This window comes from Astyanax mexicanus, chromosome 2 (assembly GCF_023375975.1).
Source record: "Astyanax mexicanus isolate ESR-SI-001 chromosome 2, AstMex3_surface, whole genome shotgun sequence".
NCBI classification, from domain to species: domain Eukaryota; kingdom Metazoa; phylum Chordata; class Actinopteri; order Characiformes; family Acestrorhamphidae; genus Astyanax; species Astyanax mexicanus.
The window spans coordinates 25,632,968-25,655,808 of NC_064409.1; the positions used below are offsets into that span (position 1 = coordinate 25,632,968).

Here is a 22,841-nt window from a genome sequence, read left to right on the forward strand (position 1 = left end):
TGTTTTTCTTCAGCTATTCAGAGGTGGACTTGCTGGTGTGTTTTGGATCATTGTCCTGCTGCAACACCTAAGCTCGTTTCAGCTTGAAGTCACGAACAGATGGTCTTCCAGGTCCTGAAGCAGCAGAACAGCCCCAGACTATCACACTACCACCACCATGTTTTACTGTAGGTATGAACTTTTTTCTTTTTTGAAATGCTGTGAATTTGCCATTTTTGTCCAGTCTATTTCTTATATTGGCATCATGAACACTGACCTTAACTGAGGCAAGTTCTTCTGCAGTTCTTTGAATGTTGTTGGGTCGGTTGTGACCTCTTGGATGAGTCGTTGCTGTGCTCTTGGGGTAATTTTGGTTGGCAGGCCACTCCTGGGAAGGGTCACCTGTGTTCCATGTTTTCTCCATTTGTGGATAATGGTTCTCACTTTGGTTTGCCTTTAGCCTTAAGCCTTTAGAAATGGCTTTATAACCTTTTCCAGACTGTTTCTCATTTGTTTTTGAATTTCTTTGGATATTGGCAAGTCTTGCTTTTGAGTATCTTTTTGTGGACTTTGCTTTGTCCTGCAGGTCTTAATTAAGTGATTTCTTGGTTAAGAACAGGCGTGGCAGTAATCAGACCTTGGTGTGGCTAGAGAAACTAAACTCAGGTGTGATAAACCACAGTTATGTTTTAACACTTTGCCTTGTAGGTTTGGATTTTCTGCTCCCTTAATAATAAAAACCTTCATTTAAAAACTGCATTTTGTGTTTACTTGTGTTTTTTATCAGTCTGAAACATTTCAGAGTGACAAACATAAAAAAATTTCACACCACTGTATATAGATCTGATTTTTTTTATGTGTAAATGTATGGTGTTTGTTATTAGTGACATACATTATCACAGGTGTTTCCAACCTACGTCAGTGGCTGCCATAGGGACTGACTCTGACATCATTCTATAATTCATTAATACATTTCCTACAAACCCCGGGAGGCCTGTTTATAAATAGTCTTGTTTAAAGTGAAGCCTTTAATCACTAAACATTTTCAGTTTAAAACAGCTAATATGATAGACAATTTTACATGACACCACTTCAGCCATGTCTAATGCAAAGATAATGTGGGAGATATAAATTAAATATTAATACCAGATAAAAATTTAGAAATTGCAGTTACCCAATGTATAGAAATTGCAAACGTGATACTAAATAAAATATTACTACTACGACCACTGAATTATGAAAGCACTGCAATTATTTTTTTTTTTTTTTTTGGTCGAAACCAAACAAAAATAGGATTTTTTTACAAGTTTGTATCAATTTTTCTATATTTTCCACTGTTAAATAGATTAAATAGCATATATCTATTCGTATTGCTTTCAAACAAATACAAAATAACAAAGCAACAATTTAAATATTTGTATTAAACATTGAGCATTTTGTACTTTGTCATTTCAAAAGAATAAGTTCCTTTCAGTAAATTGACCAATATTCATAACATATCTATTTTAACTTGAATTTCACAGAAAATATAAATACTATTTCTTGCATATAAACATCTGAATAATCCAATAACACAATCAGCAAGTATACAGCACATACTCTCAGAGTGTGACCTTGGCATTCTCTCCACAGCCTCACTACCACATCATCTGTTCAACTACATTTCCCATGAGGCCTGGCTGCTCATCATATTTATGACCTGCAGCTCCGAACTCCAGTAATGTTCCTCCAGTACAGATTGTTTATCTCCATCACCGGGCTGAAGGTCTGAACTCCAGCTGTGGTTCTTTATCTTGATGAAAATCTCTACTCTCAGACTTTATCAGAAACCCCTCTCTTATATACAGTTAGAGACGGACGTTCAGCTGATTATGCACAGTGTGTGTGTAAACTGTTCTGTAGTTCTTCAGCAGGGGTCAGACTCTGAACTCAGAACTGTTTGTGTTTAGATACTTTTGGATGGTGGTCATACTCTTAGCCACTGATTGTATACATGATATAATGATATATACAACCAATAAAATCATTGGTGGATGAGCAGAACCAATGATGACATATAGATGTTATATATATGTACATACAGTATGTATTCATTTATATCTATACATATGATACAGAAATTTGGGGATGAGCTGGAGGGGCGCTGAACCACTGACTGTACAGCATATAGAAAATATAGGCTAAATCATATATACAGCCATTGTGGGTGGAGCTAAGCCACTAAATGCATACATGATATATATGATGTATACACTCATAGGGAGCTAAACAGCTGAGTGTGCTGTAGATCAAACAAATGATCTGTACAGTCTGTATGAACAGGAGATAAACTGCTGACTGTATATATGATATACAGGGTCATTACAGTCACTGGGGGAGTAGCTACACTGCAAACTGCACGTACGTTTTATATATTCTATATGTTCTATATATTTATATAAAGTCACTGGACAGATCTGAACCCACAGACGGTATTTGTAAAAAATGATCTGTACAGTCTATAACGGGAGGTCATAACCCACTGACTGTATGTAGGTAGAAGACTCTGAACTGCAGACCATGTATAGAATATATACCTATGTATATGTAATTTATATATAACATATATTTAGTTAACTTGTTGCATCTCCACACTTTCTGAAGGCTGCAGAAAAAAGCAGAAGTACGGAAACATACGCATCGAGGCAGCAGAAGGGTTTTGTTTACTGCCAGTTGCCCTCGGCACCCCAGCCCATCTCCTCTCATTAATGGATATTTAACAAGCCTAATAAAAGATGACGTTGCCCCTGGCAGCAGCGGGGGGGCGTTAGTTATTCGGGTCCAAACATCTGCCACCTCAAACCGGCCAAACAGGTCCAGCCTGGGCCGGCCGGCACCGAGAACTATTCTCAGAGGAGAGTTTCACACCTGATGCTTTATCAGACAACACACTCATCATCCTCAAATCTCAGCAAATCTCCCAGCAACCCCCAGAAAACACTGAACTCTAATTAACAACCAGGCTCAGCATGACTTACACCCACCACATGCAAAATATACAGTGTATATATATTTTTCATTAGTCAACACTATAGAAATAAAAATAGTAGTTAGCATTCAGCTTGTATAACAATACCATATTTATTGCACTATAAGGCACACTTTATATCCTTTAATTTTCCCCAAGATCATCCTGACTGGTTGTAAAGAGCAGTAAAGCAACTCCACTATACTTAATTTTACAGGACTTTCAGTTTAGTTCTCCAGCAGCATTAGCATTAGCTGCTAACCACGCTAAGCATTAGCTCTTTTACCGTTCAGAGGTGAGTATTATCAGCCTGTAGCTTGCATTTTACTGTGTTAAAACAAGCTACGTGGAATGCACCACTAGCTAATATAGCCCTGGATTACCGGAACACTCAGGGTTTCTCAGTGTAGCTCTGTTGGGTGAAATTAGCCGCTAACCTAATGCTAATGCTAATGCTGCTGCACCCAGCCTTAGTGGAAATCTGTGAACTGCTGAACTAGAAACGAAACACTGCGACATGTATTAATAGTGCACCTTATGATCTAGTTTACCTTATAGTGCAAAATATATGGTATATATGGGTAGTATAGTATATGAATCTTGAGTATAGTATCTTGGGTAGAACTCTCTCAAACTATCCACTGTATATTCAACATGGCACCTCATGGCAAAGAACTCTGAGAATGTCAGAAACAGAATTGTTGCTCTCCACCTTAACTGTCAAACAGCACAGTACCCAAGTACATACAGTCTTTCATTAGGGTGGATATATTATTATTATTATTATTATTATTATTATTATTATTATTATATATTAATAACCCACTAAACATAGGTATTGTGATATTGTGAACGGTGAAGCTAAATGCTAAATAGGAGTTTTTACAGTGGTTAATATGCTCTGATGCACATGATTAACTTGGCTTTGGCCCGATCACCATGGTGTGGTTTAGCGGGCATCACTGTGCTTATTCTAAGTGCTAATGTATTCCAGAATTGGGTCTCTGCTGAAGGGCATAAGCTCAAAGTTCCAGCTGAGTGGTACCGACCCTCTGGACTAGCAGACCGGCCACTGACCACCAGCCATGAACAGATAGGGACCAATGACCACTGGACTGGCAGCTTGCCAGATCAGCTCAACAGACTCAAACACAGGCTTTGGCATACCATAACCATGATACATTGATCAGCCATAAGATTAAAACCACTTCCAGTTTAACAAAATAGCATTGATCCTGTAACAGTTTTGCATATATTAGGCAGCGAGTGAATAGTAAGTTCTTAAAGTTGACATGTTAAAGCAGAAAAAAAGCTTAAGAATCTGCAAGACTTTAACCAGAAACAAACTAATCTTCCAGTTCAGAACATAAAGAAGGTGTTGTTAACGGTATGCAGTGGTCAATACTAGCGGTGCATATTTCTCCCTCTACAGCCCATAATATCATTATACCATTTACGCAATCAGTGAGAGCACAAGCTGAACTCTAGTGATCTCCAATCCCTCAAGAACCATCATTCAACAATATCTGATAAAACCACATTAACCAGAGATTACTTTACTAACCTTTATCATTAACAAGCTCTACAATACAGAGTTACTATATTCACTAATACCACTCACAACTTTACTGTACAGAACACAAGCTCTACAATACAGAGATACTATATTCACTAATACCACTCACAACTTTACTGTACAGAATACAAGCTCTACAATACAGAGTTACTATATTCACTAATACCACTCACAACTTTACTGTACAGAATACAAGCTCTACAATACAGAGTTACTATATTCACTAACACCACTCACAACTTTACTGTACAGAACACAAGCTCTACAATACAGTTACTATATTCACTAATACCACTCACAACTTTACTGTACAGAACACAAGCTCTACAATACAGAGTTACTATATTCACTAATACCACTCACAACTTTACTGTACAGAACACAAGCTCTACAATACAGAGTTACTATATTCACTCATACCACTCACAACTTTACTGTACAGAACACAAGCTCTACAATACAGAGTTACTATATTCACTAATACCACTCACAACTTTACTGTACAGAACACAAGCTCTACAATACAGAGTTACTATATTCACTAATACCACTCACAACTTTACTGTACAGAACACAAGCTCTACAATACAGAGTTACTATATTCACTAATACCACTCACAACTTTACTGTACAGAACACAAGCTCTACAATACAGAGTTACTATATTCACTAATACCACTCACAACTTTACTATACAGAACACAAGCTCTACAATACAGAGTTACTATATTCACTAATACCACTCACAGCTTTACTGTACAGAACAGAAGCTCTACAATACAGAGTTACTATATTCACTAATACCACTCACAACTTTACTGTACAGAACACAAGCTCTACAATACAGAGTTATCTCCACCCAACAGAGCCTCAACCCACTACAGAGACCCTCCACTCACCATAGCTTCTTTACCTAGGCTTTTCATAGGCTTTACCCTCCAGAGTCTCCACCCACTCTTCAGAGCCTCCATCTGCCAAAGCCCCTACCCAATTTACAGAACATCCACCAACCTGAGCATCCACCTACTCTATAGAGGCTTTAATCTCCAGAGCCTCCACCCACTCTCAAGAGCCTCTATCCAATACACAGAGCCTCCTTCCACCGGAACCTCTACACGCCAGAGCCTCCATCTATAACAGAGAACCCATAAACCAGAGCCATCACCTGCTCTACAGAGCCTCCATTCACTACACAGAGCCTGCACCCACTACAGAGAGCATACAATCAACAGAGCTTCTACCTATTCTCTACCTTCTAAAGCTTACACCAGCACTACAAAGCATCTACACGCCAGAGCCTTCACCTGCTCTGCAGAGCCTCCACCTGCCTGAGCATCCACCCATCAGAGCCTCTACCCATCAAACCCACAACTTGCTCTACAATGCCTCCACCTGCCTGAGCCTGCCCCTAACTGAGCCCCTATTGATCAGAGCCTTAATCCACCATAGCCTCCACCCTCTCTACAGAAGCTCTACCTTCTAGAGCCTGCATCTACTCTAAAGAGCCTCCATCCCTACTCAATTTACAGAGCGTTCACCAACCTGAGCATTCCCCTACTCTATAGAGGCTTTCTCCTCCAGAGCCTCCACCCACTCTTCAGTGCCTCCACCTGTTTTACATACTGGGGGAACCCTCAGCACTCGGAGAACAGGTGGGATGTGATGGGTTACAGGTGTAAAGTGGAGGCAGGATGGATGAGCCGTGTCTTCAGAAGCTCAGGAAACCTTTGATCTTGTTTGCTTGTTTGAGATGTGTTCTGTTCACTTATATATACCTCAAATTCACATTGTTAACATGCATTTATATAACACCACTCATCCGACTTTAGAGATCACACCTCCTTTTTTTTAGTTTGTGTGCAATCCTCTCACACCTTTATATAGTATATATACACACATATACATACCCATACAGTATATATAAATATAAAGTATATACAAAGCAGTTCCAGTTCCAGTTCCACAGTTTAATATACAGCAGAAGAAGGAAACCCTGCTCAGCTCACACTGGCATCTCCATCGATACCACCAAGCTGCCATATATCTGAGTGTGCATCTGTGTGTGTGTGTGTGTGTGTGTGTGTGTGTGTGTGTGTGTGTGTGTGTGTGTGTGCCAGGGATGCCACCAATCAGTGTAAATGCCAAGGGTGTGTTGTGTCTGATCCAGTGCATCTCTGTCCAACCCAAAGCAGCAGAAACAGAACCAAGCTCGCTCGCCTACCTTCAGCTGCAGAGACGCTGTTGATCGCCCCGACCCGAAGGAGGATGTGGAGAGAGAGAGGGATGGAGGAGAGCAAGAGAGGGACGCAGAAGGAGGAGCCTTACCAGGGAGTGGTGGAGCGAGAGAAAGAGAGAGAGAGAGAGAGAGAGAGAGAGAGAGAGAGAGAGAGAGAGAGTAAGAGAGAGAGAGAGAGAAAGAGAGAGAGGCTGACGTTATTATCTGTGAAACCCACAGGGATGCTTGTGCCTGACAATGTGATCCCACTGATAGAGAGAGAGAGAAAGAGAGAGAGAAAAGAGAGAGTAAGAAAATTATTAAAAATCAGAAAAGAGACAAAGAGACAAAGTAGTACAACAATAAAAGAGAGATAAATGAGAAGAAAATAAAATAAAAAATAAGGATTAAGAAAGTGGGAAAATGAAAAAAGGAGAAAATAATAAGAAAAAAGGAAACAGAGACAGACAAGGACTGAGGCAAGAAGTGAAAGAAAAAGAAATTAAGAGAAAAAAAGAAATGAAAGAAAAAAAAAATATGAAATGAAAGAAGTAGTGAGAAATAAATAAGAGACAATATAGAAATGAGAGTGACCAATTGAAAAATTAGTGTAAAATTAAAGAGAGTCAGAACTGAAAGATTGGAGAGACAGGAATAAGAAATAAGAGAGAGAGAGAGAGAGTGATGAGAGAGAGAGAGAGAGAGAGAGAGAGAGTGATGAGAGGAGAGAAAAAGGAATGAAAGAAAAATTAAGGAGAAAGAAATTGTGTGAATGTTTGAAACAATGGGTAATGGGTAACAATAGAGAGTAAGAAAGAGATAGAGAGAAGATAAAAATGAGAACTAACATATTAAGAAAAATATGAAGAGAAACAGAGAAAGTAGGGAAAATAAAGAGAGATAAAGATAAAGAGAAAAAGAAGAGAGAGAGAGTTACTGTAATGAAGGGGATTTCTTGCCTGTTTAATTGTTAGCATCACTGCTCTCCCTCTCCCTCTCTGGCTCTCTCTCCCTGTTGGAATCCCCCCAATCAGAAGGACCAGGATGAAGTCCTTGGTTCTGATTGGATGCTCAGTCGTGATGAGAACGGCAACGGTTTTCACAGCTGAGATCAGCCCTCAGAGTGTGGAAATTAACACACACACACACATACACTCGGAGCACTGGGACAATGACGAGCAAGGACATCCCCTCGAGAGACATACAGTAAGTGTGTGTGTGTTAAAGGGGAACTTCACCAAATTTAAAATTCTCCACATAGTTTTATAATAACAAAGTGAACATAGGGTTTGTTATGGAACGCTTGGTTCTAGATAATCATCCCCTGTTAGAACAGTTCACTATAATGGTGAATGGAAGCAGACAGATGAAGCTCTAAAACAGCTCCTAACAGCAACAAATGGCAGAAAATAGTCAGTAAAAAAAACAGTATTCGCTCAGATGATGCACATTTTACCAAAAACATTCCATATAAAACTAAGAACAAGCCAAAGTTATAGAAAAGAAACTATTGTCATGTCCTGTGATTTTTAACATGTTCAATGCAAGCTAAAAAAACATTGCTCTGGCACGTGGGATATGTGGACCTCAATATTAAACCTTACTCCAACTCCCATAATTCACCTGCACCCACTATCAGACCACACTCCAACTCCCATAATTCACCTGCACCCACTATCAGACCTCACTCCAACTCCCATAATTCACCTGCACCCACTATCAGACCACACTCCAACTCCCATAATTCACCTGCTCCCACTATCAGACCTCACTCCAACTCCCATAATTCACCTGCTCCCACTATCAGACCTCACTCCAACTCCCATAATTCACCTGCACCCACTATCAGACCTCACTACAAATCCCATAATTCACCTGCACCCACTATCAGACCTCACTACAAATCCCATAATTCACCTGCACCCACTATCAGACCTCACTCTAACTGCCATAATTCACCTGCACCCACTATCAGACCTCACTCCAACTCCCATAATTAATCAGCACCCAATATCAGACCTCACTCCAACTCCCATAATTCACCTGCACCCACTATCAGACCTCACTCCAACTCCCATAATTCACCTGCACCCACTATCAGACCTCATTCCAACTCCCATAATTCACCTGCACCCACTATCAGACCTCACTCCAACTCCCATAATTCACCTGCACTTGCTATCAGACCTCACTCCAACTCCCATAATTCACCTGCACTTGCTATAAGACCTCACAACAGGTGTTTATATGCATTCCCACTTCACAATCTAGTTCCTGTACAAATGACTGTCCCGTTACTTTTGGCATGTGTTCTATGATTTCTAAACTGCTAAAAAGCTTATTTCTACAGTAATTCACTGTTTTTGATGCAGCATGCGTATTGACATATTCAGCCTACAGCTGTTTAGTTCCACCCACTCACACTGAAGACAAGCATAGTGTTTTGGTTCCAGCAAAAGTCACCAAAAGTTTCACAGACTGCTGACACAAATGTGCAAATGCACACACACAGCTTGTTTAGCCTCTGTCATTGAAACTTGTTGCCAATACAATAGGACTCTCTGGAGATAAATGTTTAAATATGAAGATTTTGGCACCATGCTTAATATCAGGTGTAGTTCAGAGGGGTGGAGTTCCATTCAGTACTTTTGGCCATATATTGTAAAATAAAATAGGGGTATGGTGTAATGTACAAGCCCTGGCCTGCCACTTCACACACACACACAGAGACACACACACAATCTCTGAGAGATTGTGATTTCCCAGGAGAGCTCCATCAATAGCAGCCATGTGATTGTGTGTGTGTGTGTGTGTGTGTTCTGGCAAGGGCATGTACTAATTAAAGAGATGAATTCAGAGGCTAAGTTGACCTCTAGTCTGGAAGGAGGATTCTAACGGACCCGCTATTATTCCGACCCGAGTTCATTAATACTGAACCAGCCTGCAGACAGTCCAAACACACACACACACACACACCAGTCATGCATAATATTATGACTGCCTGATGTGTTAGCGTGTGTTGTCTGGGTATGAGTGGATCAGATACAGCAGTGCTGCTAGAGGTTTTAAACAATGTGTTAAATCACTCACTCTTTTACACACTCCTACCTACAGCTGCTTCACCTTTTAGATAAAATAAAGACACAGACAGAAGTTTGTGTTGCTCATTCTCAAGTTTTTCATCAGTTCCCACAGGATGCTACCCACACAATGCCACCCACAGGACATTGCCCACAGTACACAGTACTGCTGTATTTTTGTTCCATTTGTGTCAGCACAACACACACTAACACCTTATGCATCAGGGTCCTGAGCATTAGGGAACAGGGTGGTTAATAATTGACAAGAGGTTAATAATAAGGTATGGACAGAAATAGATACAGGACTACAGTCTGTAATTATGGTGGCCAGTAGGTGTTTCCAATAACTTGGCCATATAGTAAGTGGAAGAACAATGTAACGTAGGTGTCTTGCAATAAAGTGACCATGTAGTGAGTGAAGACACTAGGTTGAGTAGGTGTTTCCAGTAAAATGGCCAGTAAGTGTAAGCAGGAATGTGAAGGTTGTGAAGCGAGGCCTGTATCCAGATAACAGCACAGCCGAGAGTTTCTAATGTATTGAACGTTAACTTTGGGGTGTCTGTAATGTGGCATTACCACACTGCCAAGCGGGTTCATTGGGTATAAACACACTCCAGTGTTTGCGCAGTGTTTTGAATGTTTTCTTGCAGTGTGTGTGTGTGTGTGTGTGTGTGTGTTTTGAGTTCCTGAGGACAGTCGTTGCAGACGCTGTGCAGCAAATGATCCTTTTCACAGCCGGAGCTGCCAACCAAGTACCAACTCGCTGGCAGTAAATGTAATTTGATGAGAGCAATGACTTTCTCCACTGCCACACACACACACACACACACCTGAACCTGCAGACCCTGCAGTTTTATGCATAATAAACAGAAGCTGCATGCTGCCGTGTGCCCGCTGAGGTGCCACCCTTCTGGAATCAGTTCCATAAGCTGACTTTGCGCATATGTCCACCCTTATAGAGGGTATACTATAGAGGGTGCCATACTGATAAATAATATACAGTATATAATATACACTGAACTGTCTGATAAGGTCGTCTGCTCTTTGATCTTCCCTTGACTCATCAGATGTTACATTTCACACATTTGATGTAACTTTGATAAGAAGTTCAAAGACAAAACTTCAAAGGGACACTTCTAAGCTTTCATGACAAAGCTAACAGTAGGAAGACTCATCTTAAAGGCATAGTTACCCAGGATATTCAGAGATGTTCAGTGATGTTAGCCAATAAGAAGTCAGTGTTAGTGATGTCAACCGATCAGTACTCATTATCAGTTATGTCAGCCAATCATTTCTCAGTATCAGTGATGTCAGCACATCAGTTCTTAGTATAAGTGATGTCAATCAATCAGAGCTCAGTATCAGTGATATGAAGCAGTTCACTGTATCAGTGATGTCAGCCAATCAGTTCTCTTTATCAATGATGTCAGCCAATCAGTTCTTAGTATCAGTAATGTCAGACAATCAGTACCTAGTATCAGTGAAATCAGCCAATCAGATCTCAGTATCAGTGATGTCAGCCAATCAGCACCCAGTATTAGTGATATCAGCCAATGGGTTCTCAGAGTTATTGATGTCAGCCAATCAGTTCTTAGTATCAGCAATATCAGCCAACCAGTTCTCAGTATCAGTGATTTGAGCCAATCAGCACTCAGTATTAGTGATGTCAGCCAATCAGCACTCAGTATTAGTGATGTCAGCCAATGGGTTCTCAAAGTTAGTGATGTCAGCCAATCAGCACTCAGTATTAGCGATGTCAGACAATCAGTACATAGTATCAGTGAAATCATCCAATCAGATCTCAGTATCAGTAATGTAATCCATTCAGTAATCGATATCACTGATGTGAGCCAATCAGCGCTCAGTATCAGTGATGTCAGCCAATGGGTTCTTAGTTTTAATGATGCCAGCCAATCAGTACTCACTGCAAGTGATATGATCCAGAATGATCTAGTATTCAGTGTCAGTGATGTGAGCCAATCAGCGTTCAGTATCAGGGATGTCAGCGAATCAGTACTCATTATCAGTGATGTCAGTCAATCAAAGCTCAGTATTAAGGTTTTCAGCAAATCAGTGAACAGTTCTCAGTACCAGTGATGTGAGCCAATCAGCGCTCAGTATCAGTGATATCAGCGAATCAGTACTCAGTATCAGTGACGCAGTCAATCAAAGCTCAGTATTAAGGATGTCAGCCAATCAGTGAACAGTTCTCAGTATCAGTGATGTCAGCCAATCAATGACCAGTTCTCAGTATCAGTGATGTCAGCCAATCAGTGACCAGTTCTTAGTATCAGTGATGTCAGCCAATCAGAACTCAGTATCAGTGATGTTAGTCAATTAAAGCTCAGTATTTATGATGTCAACCAATCAGTGGCCAGTTCTCAGCATCAGTGACGTCAGCCAATTGGTAACCAGTTCTTAGTATCAGTGATCTCAGTGAATCAGTGACCAGTTCTCAGTATCAGTGATGTCAGTCAATCAAATCTCAGTATTAATGATGTCAGCAAATCAGTACTTAGTGTCAGTAATATCAGCCAATCAGTACTCAGTAAAAAGTGTCATAATATAACCCCTAATTTAAGTAATTGCAATCAATCACCAGCCATTCTACTCACAGCCAATTAACATTCAGTGTTAATGTTAGCCAATCAGCACGTGATAATGCCAATCTGTTTCCAAGCAATCAGCACTCATTTGTAGTAATGCCAGCATTTACCATCCAGTAGTAATGCCAGCCAATCGGTGCTGAGTAGTAATGTCAACAAATCAGCATTGAGTAATAGTAAAACCATTCAGAACTCAGTATCAATGATGACAACAAGTCAGGAATTATTAACAATAATGCCAACCACTTAACTCTTAGTTAACAGTAGAGCACTAATGTCAGCCAATCAGTTCTCAGTAGCAGTAATGCCAATCAATTCACATTTAGTAGTCAATCAGCATTCAGTAACAGTGACGTCAGCCAGTCAGCACGCAGTAGTGATGCCAGCCAATCAACTCTCAGCCATGGAAATGCCAATCAATTCTGTAATAATGCCAGCTAATCAGCATGCATTAGTATCTAGTACTCATTATCATTGACATCAGCAAATCAAGACTTAGTTTCAAGGATGTCAGCCAATCAGCATTCAGTAACAGTATCTCCAGTCACTGTGGTCTTGCTGTTGGTATAATGTATGGAACAGGAAGGTGTAAGACTGGGTCTGGTCATTTATTCCACCATGCTAACGGCTATGCTAATAGCCTTCCACTGCTTGTTAGCTGCATTAGCCTCGTATCTCCAGGGCTAAAGCTAAATAAGTTGAACTCCAGACTGTGAGCACTTTCTGCCGGACAGTCTGCGGTCAGTACAGGTCAGTCTACAGTGCCGCTGCTGAGCTGAGAGCAGCCCAAATCTCTGAGCAGTGTCCAGTTTACAGCCTGAGGCCACGTTCAGCTTTACTGCACAGGGTGTGAGTGTGTTTATATCACTGTGTTTTGTGACTGCAGCATTTTAAAACCAGCCCTGCATTATTTTAGCTTCAATCACTTCCTGTAGCTGGATTACCTTAGGTCTACCCATAGACACTCATCAGGAGCTCTAATTGGATGCTGTCAGAGGACCATAAGCATAATGTAGTATTATGAAAACAGTGTAATACTCCCCTAGCCCACACCTGGCATTAGGCATGGTGTCAATATTTCTATGTCTATTTATCTGCTCCAGAGAGTCCTACTCTATTGGCAATAAATTTCCACAAGTAGTAGACAAGCTGTATGTGTGCATTTGCCCATCTGTGTCAGCAATGGATGAAGCTCATGCAACCCACACCTAATACAGGTGTGAAAGGTGATGTGAACTATAGGGTGGGTCACAGATGCAAAATTAAACCAATCAAACATAGTGATCTCGGTCCAGATCAGTTGATCCAGGGTCTGAACATTTTTTTGGCAATTCTGATTTGAATCAGATCAACTACAGGAAGTTGAGTCAGGCTATCATCACCCATTAAACAATAGAAGAAAAAAAGAATAAGTGTTGTGCCAAAATCTGTCTTCTCTTCTCAGCACAACATTTGGTAAGGCAACTTGACAAACTGAAAACATGCAACAAACCAATCAGTGTTGATTATATGAAGACTCCACCCATGTAGGTAATGATAACAGGATGTAAAAATATGTTTCTGCTGGGTGAAACTGAACAAAACTAAACAAATTAAATACAGAACAAGATACAATGTAGCAAAAGCATGTAGCTTAGTTTAGGGCTTAGATTAACAGAGTTAGAGGCCTGCCAGTCTAATAGACTTGTTTATATGGTTCCTGACACTGTAACACTCTCTGATATCTAGAACATTATCTACATATCTATAAGGATTAAAGCATGAATGCAACCTTCAGGATGCCTACAAATACACTAACCAAGCTAACGATTTTTGTATAATAGAAAGTTAAAATTAACTTTCTAAGAATGTTAAATTTTTCAAGTTTTCTGGATGTTTTTATTCAACATTTTCAAATGTTCTGTTAACGTCATTTGCAATCAATGTTTTAATTTTTAGTTTTGTGAATGTGAACTTAATGTTTTCATAATGTAAGTACTTGTCAAGCTGAGAAACATTCTAATTGTTATATTGCAAACCATTATTGTGTCACATGTTTTCAGAATGTTCCTAAAACATTATTATTGTAGCGTTACAGAGTAACCTTCCTAAAACCCTTTTAAAATGTTGCCAAACATTCTCATAACGTTCTCTGTAAGCTGGGAAAACACTTTAGACCTGAGAAAGAGATTCAGTAGAGATGAAAGTGTGTGTGTGTGTGTGTCCTCTGAGGACAGAAGGTGTCCCAGCAGTTTTGGCTGGCTGGTTGTGTAGCTGCAGGTTGGGCTGAGCTGGCGGTCGGCGGGGGCACCAGCTGCACTCTCTCCACTGCCCTTCAAACCCTGCCATCCCTCTGACTCACAGCGCTGGCCAGCGTCCAGAACAGTATAAAAAACTGCTGCTCCAGGATTGGCCCGAAGCTCGACCCGACCTGAACCCAACTGGACAAACAGTGACAGGATGACGGGGCTCAGAAACAAGACCAAACACTCTAAAAGAGATTCTCTCAGAACAGAAACAGTATTTAACCTTTACTTTCTACAACATTCCAACTGCTCTCAAAACATGACGGTTAATATATAATATACACACATCAGCCAGAACATTAAAATCACCTGTATCAAATTACAAAATTCCACCTTGTGTCAATCATGTTGACCAACTTACCCAACCGCTCTATGACCAAGCTGCTCTATCAACATCATCAACCTTGCCCGTTTAGCCATCCAGTAAAATCAACTGGTCTAAAAGCATAACCAACTTGACCAAGCCAGTCAACCAGCGTCACCAATCTCAACATATTAGTCATCCAGTAACACTGCACTATCCAACCATTATGACCAACTTAACCAACAAGTATGACCTAAGTGAAAGATTTAATGTAATTATAAGACGGTTTCTTGTAAAACAACAGTAATAGTTGTTAATCATAGTAAATACAATAACTGTGTTTTATGATTTATATCTGTTGTAAATGTGACAGTACTTTTACTTTTACAGACATATTCTTGGCGCCACCTGCTGCCGGAAAATACAGAGCTACAGAGTAGCTGGTCCTCCAGCATGGCCATTCTTACAAAGTTAGCCATCCAGCAGAACAAGCTAGTCAACCATCCCGACCAAGCTATTTGAGCAACATGACCACTCTGGTCCACCAATATAACCAGCTTAATGACCAAAAAGTCCATCAAACTCACCTGATAATTTATGTCATAGTGGTCAAGTGCTTGTTTAGCAGTATTGGGTATGATTACATATGGATGACCAGCGTATCTCTCAGCCTGTCCAGAAATGCATGTGTAAAGTTTGTCCTTTAGTTACGTCTCAAAGATTGAATTCCACTTCCAGACTCTAGGGGTAGTGTCTGGATGACACTAAAAGCAACTATCATAACTTTATAAACATACAAAAATGTTTTACAACAAAAAAGAGATTCTGTATAATTTCATAACACAATATATTTAGATATTTATATATATCACTTTAACCAGAAAAAAAGAGATGCTTAATAATGGCCACTACTGAAAATGCCTTCCCTACTTTGTGCTTCTGCTCACTAGCCACTTCATTAGAAACACATACCAGTTATTGGAAACATCCAGTTCCTAATTGTAGCCAGGTGGTGAATTGAGAATACACATTTAAAATGTGTGTCTGTAACTTTAAGAAACACAATCAGAAGTGTTGTCACCCTGAGAGAGGAAAGGGAGGAGCAGTGAATGGTGGTGCTCCATTTTAGGATTCATCCAGAGCCATCCTAATGAAATAAGAGAAGCTGTTTGTCCAAGTTCTCTTGATGAAATGCTCAAATCTTGTTGAGTAAAGCTGAGTAAATCGAGTGCCACTACCAAATACTGTGCTGTGTTCTAAGTTAGGGTTTTTACAGTGTATTCATTTTATTTTTGTTATTTTGAGTACAATTGAGTACAAGCTCTGATAAAAGTCTATAAATCTGTACACTGCAGTTGCAGTAAGTCAAAGATAGGTGGTGCAGTGTTGTTGTGCGGTGTTTATTTCTGCTCAGCAAGTGCTGATTGTTTTTATTTTGCTTTTATTTCATATTTGCTTTTATTTCATATACATTTTTATATTTCATAAAAATCAGAATAAAATACCCGAAAAACTTATTTTGTCATTTGGTGTGCGTCCTTTCCCCGGTGACAAAAATTGGTACCAGGAGTGGGGTTTCTGATAGTTTGGTTAGGTTTCTTAGGTAATGCATTAGAACACAGTACAGTTGTTTGGTAGTGGTGAAGTGTCGCAGGTTCGAGAGGGAGAGAGTGGAACCAGGACCTGGTGGTGGTGATAGAGGACCTAGAGACCAGACGTCGGACTGCAGACGGAGTTGCAGAGACGGTGGAGTGGAGGACTCATCGCTGCTGGCTGCTGCTGTTCATCTTCCTGCACTGATCCAGAAACCTTATCCTTTATCTGGCAAAGACTATTTTGTCCTAAAATGTCTGACCATTCAGAGGAGGAGAGGGACTCTGATAATGGGGTTGAGCCAGAAGAATCGGACATTCAGAAACAAATTGGTGAACTGAACAGAAAACATGATGTAGCAATGGCAACCATTGATTCCTTGAATAGGATGCCTGATAGAACATATGTCTATGTGCCACGAGAGCGTCATATCGCTCCATTCACTGGTGATTTTGAAAAAGATGGAAGACTAGTAGATGATTTCATTGAGGAAACTGAACGCGTCTTACGTGCACACAGTCAGTCTCCTCCTGAGCAGTATGACTTTGTTCTCTCTTTGTTGCGAGGGGCTGCATTAGAAGAGGTACGTTTACGAAGTGATAGTGAAGTAGACCAGGTTAGTGACCTGTTCACCTACCTTCGGGAAGCTTTTAGTGATAGGCGTAGTGGGGCTCAGCTATTGCATGACTTTTACAGCCGCAAACAGAGAGAGAGTGAAGGCTTACTGGAATTTTCACATGCCTTATCACAAGCACTTAACAATGTATTGAGACAAACACCTGATGCAGTACCAAATATGAAGGTAGTATTGAGAGATCAGTTTGTCAAGGGAGTTCGGGACCCTGCACTTAAGAGAGAGCTTAGGAGGTGGGTTAGAAACAAACCTGATTCCTCGAGGGTAGAAGTACGTGAGGAAGCTTACCTATGGAATATGGAAGAGCCTACTCTTAATTCAAAACCATCTAGAACTAGAAGTAAGGTCAAAGTCAAAGTCAAAGTGGTTTTTATTGTCATTTCAGCTATATACAGAGTACACAGTGAAACGAAACAACGTTCCTCCAGGGACCATGGTGCACATAAACACAGTGTAGACAGAACAATAGTGCAACAGTACAAAAGTGCAGACAGACAATACAACACAATACAGACAAAGAATAATAAATAACAAGACAGTGTGCAAATTTTGCAGTGTGCAAAAAAGACCAGGTGAGGTAGTAATTACTCTACCTCACCTGGTCTTTTTTGCACACTGCAAAATTTGCACACTGCAAATGTGCAGGTGTCTGATTCTGAGAGGGGTGCATGCTGTGCTGTAGTAAGTGTTGGTGAACACAAACCATTGACTTTGGATGACGTCATGCAGGTTGTTACTGAGCAGGGAAAGCAGCTTAGTGAGCTAACGCAGGCAGTAATGGAGTTGAACACTGAGAAAACTCACACGTTCAAACCCGTCTCTAAGGCAAGGGCTCCACTCAGATTTACAGATGATGGCAAACCTATCTGTCTGAAGTGTCAGAAGGAGGGACACATTGCCAGAAATTGTCCACAAAAACGGCATACTAAATATCCAGCCTTTACTGATGCACAGGGAAACGAAAGGCCCCGATTGCTGTGAGACGGGCAATTCAGGGGCAAACTACAGACTCACCTAAAGCCAAGTTTAGCCAAGGTCAGGTGTTGGAGCGTGCGGTAGGAACTTGCCCTACAATAGATGTTAACATTGGGAATGTTCCTGTTTCATGTTTGCTGGATACAGGCAGCCAAGTAAGCACTATTACAGAAGAGTTCTTCTGCCAGCAGTTAGGGGGAGAAGAGGGGGATATGCTTTCAACCTCTGGCTGGCTTAAATTAACCGCCGCCAATGGATTAGATATTTGGAGTTAGAGGTAAATACCATGGGTATTAAACTCCCTGATTGTGGATTTTTAGTTGTGAAAAACCCTGAGAGTTCTCAGTCATCCCTACCTGCTATCATACGCATGAATATCATCAGTCGTTGTCATCAGTTAGTTCAGGCTGAATTTGATAGAACCTTGGATGCAAAGCTAGACTCAGATTGGAGGACTGTTTTCCAACAGATGCATAAATGTGATGTTGACAAGACAAAGATGGCTCGAATAGCAGGGAAAGATTTTGTACATGTCCCAGCTGAATCAGTAGTCACTGTCATGGTCAGAGGTTTCTCAGACAAGTCACCAAACCAAGGTTCATGGTTGTTGGAGCCTGGTAAACTACCATTATCAGGAGGCATTGTAGTAATGCCTTTTTTGGTTAAGGAACACAGACATCAGGTTCCAGTGCACGTAGTTAATCTCTCTAGAGAGGATGTGTGGCTCAATCCAAGAACTCGTATAGGTGTCTTGTCACCTGTACAGTGCATTACCAATAATCAGCACTGTGAAGTAACGTTTCAGCGCATTTCAGCCAATACAGAGCAGGTGTCCGTGGATTTAAAAGAGTCTCAAGATCATCAAAAGGTGTCTGATATACTGAGTAAGCTGGATATAGGTGGCACTGAAAAAGAACAAGCAGAGTTAAGGGCCTTACTTGGTAAATATTCAGATGTGTTCGCTGTTGGAGATGATGAGCTAGGCTACACAGAAAAGGTGAAACATGAGATTGTGTTAGTTGATGACACTCCAGTGAACCTTCCATACCGTCGTATCCCACCGACCCAGTACAAGGAGGTCAAAGATCACATTTCTCAGCTTCTAAGGAAAGGAGTGATTCAGGAGAGTACCAGCTCCTATGCTTCACCTGTGGTAGTAGTGAGGAAGTCTGATGGTAGTATACGACTCTGCGTCGACTATCGTAAGCTAAACTTAAAAACTAAGCGAGACGCATTTCCTTTACCTCGTATAGACGAAAGTTTTGATGCTCTGAGAGGTGCAAAGTTCTTCTCATCTATAGACCTGGCTAGTGGATACCACCAGGTGGCAGTACATGAATGTGACCGGCACAAGACTGCATTCACAACCCCATATGGGTTATATGAACACTTACGCATGCCGATGGGGGTTGTAAATGGACCACCTACATTTCAAAGGTTGATGCAGGCAACTATGACTGACCTAATTTTTCAAATAATTTTAGTATACTTGGATGACATTTTAGTCTTAACTAGGACATTTTCAGAGCACGTTGAGAGATTGGAGACAGTACTGAGACGACTCCAGGAGACAGGTCTCAAAATCAAAATAGAGAAATGTCATTTCCTTCAGGAAAAGGTAAAATTCCTAGGACATCAGGTCTCCACAGAAGGTATAGCAACCGACCCTGATAAGGTAGACGCTGTGAAGCAGTGGCCAGTACCTACCACTCTGAAAGCTTTACACTCATTCTTAGGGTTCTGTAGCTATTACCGAAGATTCGTGCAGGGGTTTTCAAACATAGCTGGTCCACTGCATGATCTGGTAAATAACTGTCTAATGGTTGGACCTCCCTCTAGAGTAAATGAGGGGTTGTTGAGCTTATGGAGTACTGAGTGTCAGACCTCTTTTGATGTCTTAAAGGAGAAGCTGGTTAGTGCTCCGGTGCTTGGGTTTGCAGACTTCACTTGCCCTTTCACTGTAGAGACAGATGCGAGTAGCCACAGTTTAGGAGCTGTCTTATGTCAGCAACAGGATGGTAAAAGGCGGGTGATAGCATACGCAAGCCGTAGGCTTAGAAAGGCTGAACAAAATGACAAGAACTACAGCAGTATGAAGTTGGAGCTTCTCACCCTAAAATGGGCCATAACTGAGAAGTTTAGGGGATATCTGCTGGGTGCAAAATTTACCGTAATCACAGACAACAACCCATTATGCCATCTCAACACAGCCAAGCTAGGAGCTGTTGAGCAGAGATGGGTAGCGCAGTTAGCTGCCTTTGACTTTGACGTTCAGTATCGCCCCGGCCGGAGTAATAAGGCTGCGGATGCCCTCTCTAGGCACCCTTTAGCAGGGGAGCCGAACGTTGCCTCTGAAGATCTGGAGTATGATGGTTGTGTGGCCATTTGTAATTTGATCCACAAAGGAACCACACTAGGGCAGGAACTAGTAGATGTTGGGCTGGAGAGGTGCGAGGTTCAACAAATTCGAGCAAGTGAGGCAGGTCACCCTTTGGCTGGGTTAGATCAGGAAAATACACCTACTTTACCAGGCTATTCTAAAGATGAGTTGCGTTCTTTTCAGGAGCAAGATCCTGTCCTCAACATCTTTAGGTCCTTTTGGGTCAGAGGGAAAAAGCCAAACAATAAGGAGAGGAGAGACTTGTCTAAATCTGTACTGTCACTTCTGAAGCACTGGGGTAGAATTAGAGAGCAGGATGGTCTACTGTACCGAGTAGTGGAAGATCTGAGGCAAGGTGAATGCAATCAGTTGCTGTTGCCAGCTTGTTTAAAAGTACAAGTTCTTGAGAGTGTACATAACTCTATGGGTCACCAGGGCATAGAGAGGACAATGCAACTGTTAAAGCCAAGATCTTTTTGGGTTGGGATGTATGAGGATGTTGAGCAGTGGGTAAAGAAATGCCAACGTTGTGTACTTACCAAAATGCCTCAGCCAAAGATACGTCCACCTATGCAGTCATTTTTGGCTACCAGACCATTAGAGGTAATTGCTGTAGATTTTACTCTGTTGGAACCAGCTACTGATGGTAGAGAAAATGTTCTGGTTATCACAGATGTGTTCACGAAATTTACACAGGCTTTCGCGACTCAAGACCAAAAAGCAGACACAACAGCAAAAATCCTTTTAAAGGAATGGTTTATGAAGTACGGTGTGCCCGAGCGTCTGCATTCAGACCAAGGCCGTAATTTTGAAAGTGAATTGATTGCTGAACTTTGTAAACTGTATGGTGTAAAGAAAAGCCGTACCACTCCTCATCACCCTACCGGAAACGCCCAGTGTGAGCGCTTTAATAGGACGCTACACGATCTTTTGCGCAGTCTCCCTCCAGACAAAAAACGCCGTTGGCCTGAGCATTTATCTGAAGTTGTGTACGCATACAATGTGACCCCTCATGCCACAACGGGGTATTCCCCTTATTTACTGCTTTTTGGAATCGACCCGCATCTGCCAATTGATGCTTTGTTAGGACAGACTGCAGAGGTATCAGCAAAAGCTGACTGGTTAGCTGCTCACCAAAGGCGACTGAAAGAGGCACATGCACGAGCTAAAGAATATTCTGAACAAAAAGCTGCCGAACGCATAGCTTTCCAGAATGACAAAACCTATTGTCCACCAGTTGGTGTTGGTCAAACTGTGTATCTCAGAAACAGGCCGCAGGGACGAAATAAAATACAGGATGCCTGGCAATCTATTCCTTACAGGGTAGTAGAAATCCAAGGGACCACTTACTCTGTTGAGCCAGTAGAGGGAGGCCCATTGAAAAGGGTTAGTAGGGTTGACATTAGGCCCTTTGTATTTACTCCCATTCCTACTCCTAGAAAGAAAAGTAATCTACCTAGATCTGAGACGACTGCTGTTAATGACACTGAGTTAGATCCAGAATGTATTGAGGAGGGTGTGGTTTTGGAAGAGATGTGTGTTCCAAGGTTGCAGATAGAAATGGACCGTCATGCTGTTCCCTCTTATGACAGGACAGAGTCAAGTCCGACCAGTGTTGAGGTTGGTCCTGAAGCAGAGACAGTGGAATCAGATACTGGGTCCAATCTTGAGGTTCACTCATTACCTGTGCCTACTCCTCGTAGGAGCAAAAGAACTAATGCAGGACATCATTCTAACCTGCATCATGAACCCAGATCCATATTAGAGTCCGTCCCACTTGATTCAGTGACAGTTTCACAAATTTTATCCAGCTTGGGTACAGCATTTTTCAGAGAAGCTGTGAAAGAGGTAAAGAAATCTTATGAGGTCACCGAGGACGTTGACTCCTGAGCAGGGGAGAATGTAGCCAGGTGGTGAATGGAGAATACACCTTTAAAATGTGTGTCTGTAACTTTAAGAAACACAATCAGAAGTGTTGTCACCCTGAGAGAGGAAAGGGAGGAGCTAAGAGCATGGTAGAGTAGGAGGCTCAAGCTGCAGTGAATGGTGGTGCTCCATTTTAGGATTCATCCAGAGCCATCCTAATGAAATAAGAGAAGCTGTTTGTCCAAGTTCTCTTGATGAAATGCTCAAATCTTGTTGAGTAAAGCTGAGTAAATCGAGTGCCACTACCAAATACTGTGCTGTGTTCTAAGTTAGGGTTTTTA

General features: G+C 41.2%; 2 protein-coding genes across 4 annotated transcripts in view; one reads left to right on the forward strand and one right to left on the reverse strand.

The window, feature by feature from the left end:
* The window catches only part of syt1a (synaptotagmin Ia), a 409,759-nt gene extending 402,907 nt beyond the window's left edge, over window positions 1-6,852 (reverse strand). For all 3 annotated transcript variants that reach the window (XM_022671494.2, XM_022671493.2, XM_049473918.1), the window contains exon 1: window positions 6,784-6,852. The gene's annotated coding sequence lies outside the window, so the exon portion shown is untranslated. The remainder of the gene's footprint in view (window positions 1-6,783) is intronic.
* Window positions 1-22,841, forward strand: part of rps16 (ribosomal protein S16) — a 1,145,183-nt gene that overhangs the window by 664,251 nt on the left and 458,091 nt on the right. The window lies entirely within an intron of this gene.